General features: G+C 41.4%; 1 non-coding gene across 1 annotated transcript; it reads right to left on the bottom strand.

Moving 5' to 3' along the window:
* Positions 1–805: 805 nt before the first annotated feature.
* On the bottom strand, positions 806–913 carry LOC148580172 (small nucleolar RNA R71). The gene has a single exon (XR_015895633.1). It is a non-coding gene; the product is annotated as a small nucleolar RNA R71 (small nucleolar RNA).
* Between the last annotated feature and the right edge of the window lie 6,345 nt (positions 914–7,258).

The following is a 7,258-nucleotide window of genomic DNA, read 5'->3' as shown; positions in this document are numbered from 1 at the left end:
CTTGGAGTTGAACGCCAGTATTTGTGCCAGTTTGGGCGTTCAACTCTGGTTTTGGATCCTTTTCTGGCGCTGGATGCCAGAATTGGGCAGAGAGCTGGCGTTGAACGCCATTTTGCGTCGTCTATTCTTGGCCAAAGTACAGACTATTATATATTTCTGGAAAGCCCTGGATGTCTACTTTCCAACGCAATTGAAAGCGCGCCATTTCGAGTTCTGTAGCTCTAGAAAATCCACTTTGAGTGCAGGGAGGTCAGAATCCAACAACATCAGCAGTCCTTCTTCTACCTCTGAATCTGATTTTTGCTCAAGTCCCTCAATTTCAGTCAGAAAATACCTAAAATCACAGAAAAACACACAAACTCATAGTAAAGTCCAGAAATGTGAATTTAACATAAAAACTAATGAAAACATCCCTAAAAGTAACTAGATTCTACTAAAAACATACTAAAAACAATGCCAAAAAGCGTATAAATTATCCGCTCATCAAAGCATCTCCATCCCTACCATTGGAGCAAACAACTTTAAGCTGAAACCTCAATTAGTTTCTCTGATGCAGCAGAACTGCAAGTTTCATGGACTTCCATCTGAAGATCCTTTTCAGTTCTTAACTGAATTTTTGCAGATCTGTGATACTGTTAAGACTAATGGAGTAGATCCTGAAGTTTACAGGCTCATGCTTTTTCCTTTTGCTGTAAGAGATAGAGCTAGAGTGTGGTTGGACTCTCAACCCAAAGATAGCCTGAACTCTTGGGATAAGCTGGTCAAGGCTTCCTTAGCCAAGTTCTTTCCTCCTCAAAAGCTGAGTAAGCTTAGAGTGGATGTTTAGACCTTCAGACAGAAAGAAGGTGAATCCCTATATGAAGCTTGGGAGAGATACAAAAGACTGACCAAAAAGTGTCCTTCTGACATGCTTTCAGAATGGACAATCCTGGATATATTCTATGATGGTCTATCTGAATTAGCTAAGATGTCATTGGATATTTCTGCAGGTGGATCCATTCACCTAAAGAAAACGCCTGCAGAAGCTCAAGAACTCATTGACATGGTTGCTAATAACCAGTTCATGTACACTTCTGAAAGGAATCCTGTGAATAATGGGACGCCTATGAAGAAGGGAGTTCTTGAAATTGATACTCTGAATGCCATATTGGCTCAGAATAAAATATTGACTCAGCAAGTCAATATGATTTCTCAGAGTCTGAATGGAATGCAAGCTACATCCAACAGTACTCAAGAGGCATCTTCTGAAGAAGAAGCTTATGATCCTGAGAACCCTACAATAGCAGAGGTAAATTATATGGGTGAACCTTATGGAAACACATATAATCCATCATGGAGAAATCACCCAAATCTCTCATGGAAGGATCAACAAAAGCCTCAACAAGGCTTTAATAATGGTGGAAGAAATAGGTTTAACAATAGTAAACCTTTTCCATCATCCACTCAGCAACAGACAGAGAACTCTGGACAAAATACCTCTAATTTAGCAAACTTAGTCTCTGATCTGTCCAAGGCCACTGTAAGCTTCATGAATGAAACAAGGTCTTCCATTAGAAATTTGGAAGCACAAGTGGGCCAGCTGAGTAAAAGGATCACTGAAATCCCTCCTAGTACTCTCCCAAGCAATACAGAAGAGAATCCAAAAGGAGAGTGCAAGGCCATTGAATTAATTACCATGGCCAAACCTGTCAAGGAGGTTGAGGACGTGAATCCCAGTGAGGAAGACCTCCTGGGACGTCCAGTGATCAATAAGGAGTTTCCCTCTGAGGAACCAAAGGAATCTGAGACTCATCTAGAGACCATAGAGATTCCATCGAACCTCCTTATGCCATTCATGAGCTCTGATGAGTATTCCTCTTCTGAAGAGAATGAGGATGTTACTGAAGAGCAAGCTACCAAGTTTCTTGGTGCAATCATGAAGCTGAATGCCAAACTATTTGGTATTGAGACTTGGGAAGATGAACCTCCCTTGTTCACTAATGAACTAAGTGATCTGGATCAACTGAGATTGCCTCAGAAGAAACAGGATCCTGGAAAGTTCGTAATACCTTGTACCATAGGCAACATGATCTTTGAAAAGGCTCTGTGTGACCTTGGTTCAGGGATAAACCTCATGCCCCTCTCTGTAATAGAGAAACTGGGAATCTTTGGGGTGCAAGCCACTAAAATCTCATTAGAGATGGCAGACAATTCAAGAAAATAGGCTTATGGACAAGTAGAGGACGTGTTAGTAAAGGTTGAAGGCCTTTACATCCCTGCTGATTTCATAGTCTTGGATACTAGGAAGAATGAGGATGAATTTATCATCCTTGGAAGACCCTTCCTAGCCACAGCAAGAGCTGTGATTGATGTTGACAGAAGTGAATTAGTCCTTCAATTGAATGGGGACTCCCTTGTGTTTACAACTCAAGGTTATCCTTCTGTAAACATGGAGAGGAAGCATAAAAAGCTCCTCTCAAAACAGAGTCAACCAGAACCCCCACAGTCAAACTCTAAGTTTGGTGTTGGGGAGTCTCAACAATGCTCTGAACATCTGTGAGGCTCCATGAGAGCCCACTGTCAAGCTATTGACATTAAAGAAGCGCTTGTTGGGAGGCAACCCAATTTTTATCTCATTTTTATTTTCATGGTTTTTCATGTTTTATTAGGTTCATGATCATGTGGAGTCACAAAATAATTATAAAAATTGAAAACGAAATCAAAAACAGCAGAAAAAAATTCACACCCTGGAGGAAGACCTTATTGGCGTTTAAACGCAGTAAGAAGTATCTGGCTGGCATTCAACGCCAGAACAGAGCATGGTTCTGGCGCTGAACACCCAAAATGGGCAGCATCTGGGCGTTTGAACGCCAGAATTGCACCCTGGAGAAGAGCTGGCGCTGAACGCCCAGAACAAGCATGGTTCTGGTGTTCAACGCCAGAAATGGGCAATAAATGGGCGTTCAACGCCCAGAACAAGCACCAATCTGGCGCTGAACGCCCAGAGTTGTGTGTAAGGGGATTTTGCATGCCTAATTTGGTGCAAGGTTGTAAATCCTTAAACACCTCAGGATCTGTGGACCCCACAGGATCCCCACCTACCTCCACTCACTTCTTCTCATCCCTCTTTGACACAATCCCATAAACACTTTCCCCAAAACTCTTCACCAATCACCTCAAACTCTCTTCCCTATCACCACTTCACCACTCACATCCATCCACTCTTCCCCATAAACCTACCTCATAAACTCCACCTACCTTCAAAATTCAAAATCAATTTCCCACCTAACCCACCCTAAATGGCCGAACCTAACACCCTCTCCCTCTCCTATATATAGCCCTCCTTTCTTCCTCATTTTCACACAACACAACCCTCTCTTCCCCTTGGCCGAAACACCTCTCTCTCTCCCTCTTCTCCATTTCTTCTTCTTCTTCATCTATTCTTTCTTCTCTTGCTCGAGGGCGAGCAATATTTTAAGTTTGGTGTGGTCAAAGCATAAGCTTTTTATTTTTCCATTACCATTGATGGCACCCAAGACCGGAGAATCCTCTAGAAAAGGGAAAGGGAAGATAAAAGCTTCCACCTCCGAGTCATGGGAGATGGAAAGATTCATCTCCAAAGCTCATCAAGACCACTTCTATGATATTGTGGCCAAGAAGAAGGTGATCCCTGAGGTCCCTTCCAAACTCAAGAGAAATGAGTATCCGGAGATCCGACATGAGATCCATAGAAGAGGTTGGGAAGTTCTAACAAACCCCATCCAACAAGTCGGCATCCTAATGGTTCAAGAGTTCTATGCCAATGCATGGATCACTAGGAACCATGATCAAAGTAAGAATCCGGACCCAAAGAATTATCTCACCATGGTTCGGGGGAAATACTTAGATTTTAGTCCGGAGAATGTGAGGTTGGCGTTTAACTTGCCCATGATGCAAGGAGATGCACGCCCCTACACCAGAAAGGTCAACTTTAATCAAAGGTTGGACCAAGTCCTCATGGACATATGTGTGGAAGGAGATCAAGGGAAGATTGACTCCAAAGGCAAGCCGGTTCAACTAAGAAGACTGGACCTCAAGCCTGTAGCTAGAGGATGGTTGGAGTTCATCCAACGCTCCATCATCCCCACTAGCAACCGATCTGAAGTTACTGTGGATCGGGCCATCATGATCCATAGCATCATGATTGGAGAAGAAGTAGAAGTTCATGAAGTCATCTCCCTTGAACTCTACAAAATAGCCGAAAAGCCCTCTCATGGGGCAAGGCTAGCTTTTCCTCATCTTATTTGCCATCTATGTTACTCAGCTGGAGCTTTCATAGAAGGAGACATTCCCATTGAGGAAGAGAAGCCCATCACTAAGAAAAGGATGGAGCAAGCAAGAGAGCCCATTCATGGATCTCAAGAGACGCATGAAGCTCATCACCATGAGATCCCGGAGATGCCTCAAATGCATTTTCCTCCACAAAACTATTGGGAGCAAATCAACACCTCCCTATGAGAATTAAGTTCCAACATGGGACAATTAAGGGTGGAACATCAAGAGCACTCCATTGGTTCCTCAAGAAGGAAAAGCCATAGGAAGAGACATAGAAGAGCTCAAGGACATCATTGGTTCCTCAAGAAGGAAAAGCCACCATCACTAAGGTGGACTCATTCCTTGTTCTTACTTTCTCTATTTTTCGTTTTCTCTGTTAAGTGCTTATCCATGTTTGTGTCTTCATTACATGATCATTAGTATTTAGTAACTTTGTCTTAAAGTTATGAATGTCCTATGAATCCATCACCTCTCTTAAATGAAAACTGTTTTAATTCAAAAGAACAAGAAGTACATGAGTTTTAAATTTATCCTTGAACTTAGTTTAATTATATTGATGTGGTGACAATGCTTCTTGTTTTCTGAATGAATGCTTGAACAGTGCATATGTCTTTTGAAGTTGTTGTTTAAGAATGTTAAATATGTTGGCTCTTGAAAGAATGATGATAAGGAGACATGTTATTTGATAATCTGAAAAATCATAAAAATGATTCTTGAAGCAAGAAAAAGCAGCAAAGAACAAAGCTTGCAGAAAAAAAAAGGGAGAAAAAAAAATAGAAAGAAAAAGCAAGCAGAAAAAGCCAAAAGCTCTTAAAACCAAGAGGCAAGAGAAAAAAGCCAATAACCCTTAAAACCAAAAGGCAAGGGTAATAAAAAGGATCCCAAGGCTTTGAGCATCAGTGGATAGGAGGGCCTAAAGGAATAAAATCCTGGCCTAAGCGGCTAAACCAAGTTGTCCCTAACCATGTGCTTGTGGCGTGAAGGTGTCAAGTGAAAACTTGAGACTGAGCGGTTAAAGTCAAGGTCCAAAGCAAAAAAACAGAGTGTGCTGAAGAACCCAGGACACCTCTAATTGGGGACTTTAGCAAAGCTGAGTCACAATCTGAAAAGGTTCACCCAATTATGTGTCTGTGGCATTTATGTATCCGGTGGTAATACTGGAAAACAAAGTGCTTAGGGCCACGGCCAAGACTGACAAAATAGCTGTGTTCAAGAATCATCATACTGAACTAGGAGAATCAATAACACTATCTGAACTCTGAGTTCCTATAGATGCCAATCATTCTGAACTTCAATGAATAAAGCGAGATGCCAAAACTATTCAAGAGGCAAAAAGCTACAAGTCCCGCTCATCTGATTGGAGCTATGTTTCATTGATAGTTTGGAATTTATAGTATATTCTCTTCTTTTTATCCTATTTGATTTTCAGTTGCTTGGGAACAAGCAACAATTTAAGTTTGGTGTTGTGATGAGCGGATAATTTATACGCTTTTTGGCATTGTTTTTAGTAGAATCTGGTTACTTTTAGGGATGTTTTCATTAGTTTTTATGTTAAATTCACATTTCTGGACTTTACTATGAGTTTGTGTGTTTTTCTGTGATTTCAGGTATTTTCTGGCTGAAATTGAGGGACTTGAGCAAAAATCAGATTCAGAGGTAGAAGAAGGACTGCTGATGTTGTTGGATTCTGACCTCCTTGCACTCAAAGTAGATTTTCTGGAGCTACAGAACTCAAACTGGCGCGCTTTGAATTGCGTTGGAAAGTAGACATCAAGGGCTTTCCAGCAATGTATAATAGTCCATACTTTGAACGAGTTTAGATGACGTAAAAGGGAGTTGAACGCCAGTTCTACGCTGCTGTCTAGAGTTAAACGCCAGAAACAAGTCACAAACCAGAGTTGAACGCCAGAAATACGTTACAACCTGGCGTTCAACTTCAGAAAGAGCCTCTGCACGTGTAACATTCAAGTTCAGCCCAAGCACACACCAAGTGGGCCCCAGAAGTAGATTTATGCATCAATTACTTACTTCTGTAAACTCTAGTAACTAGTTTAGTATAAATAGAACTTTTTACTATTGTATTTGACATCCTGGATTGTATTTTTGATCCTGTGATCACGTTTTGGGGGCTGGCCTCTCGGCCATGCCTGAACCTTTCACTTATGTATTTTCAACGATAGAGTTTCTACACTCCATAGATTAAGGTGTGGAGCTCTGCTGTTCCTCAAAGATTAATGCAAAGTACTACTGTTTTTCTATTCAATTCAACTTATTCCGCTTCTAAGATATTCATTCGCACCTCAAACTGAATGTGATGAACGTGACAATCATCATCATTCCCCCACGAACGCGTGCCTGACAACCTCTTTCATTCTACCTTAGATTGAATGAGTATCTCTTGGATCTCTTAATCAGAATCTTCGTGGTATAAGCTAGATTGATGGCGGCATTCATGAGAGTCCGGAAAGTCTAAACCTTGTCTGTGGTATTCTGAGTAGGACTCTGGGATTGAATGACTGTGACAAACTTCAAACTCGCGAGTGCTGGGTGTAGTGACAGACGCAAAAGGAGGGTGAATCCTATTCCAGTATGATCGAAAACCTCAGATGATTAGCCGTGCTGTGATAGAGCATTTGGACCATTTTCACAAGAGGATAGGATGCAGCCATTGACCACGGTGATGCCTCCCGACGATTAGCCATGCAGTGACAGCGCATCGGACCATTTTCCAGAGAGGATCAAAAGTAGCCATTGACAATGGTGATGTCCTTACATAAAGCCAGCCATAGAAAGGAGTAGGATTGATTGGATGAAGATAGCAGGAAAGCAGAGGTTCAGAGAAACGAAAGCATCTCTATGCGCTTATCTGAAATTCTCACCAATGATTTACATAAGTATTTCTATCCTTATTTTATTATTTATTTTCGAAAACTTCATAACTATTTTATATCCGCCTGACTGAGAT

Source organism: Arachis ipaensis, chromosome B10 (genome assembly GCF_059453495.1).
Source record: "Arachis ipaensis isolate K30076 ecotype BB chromosome B10, ASM5945349v1, whole genome shotgun sequence".
Taxonomy (NCBI): Eukaryota; Viridiplantae; Streptophyta; class Magnoliopsida; order Fabales; family Fabaceae; genus Arachis; species Arachis ipaensis.
Note: the sequence above shows the minus strand (reverse complement) of the source record. Positions and strands in the feature narration are given on the sequence as shown.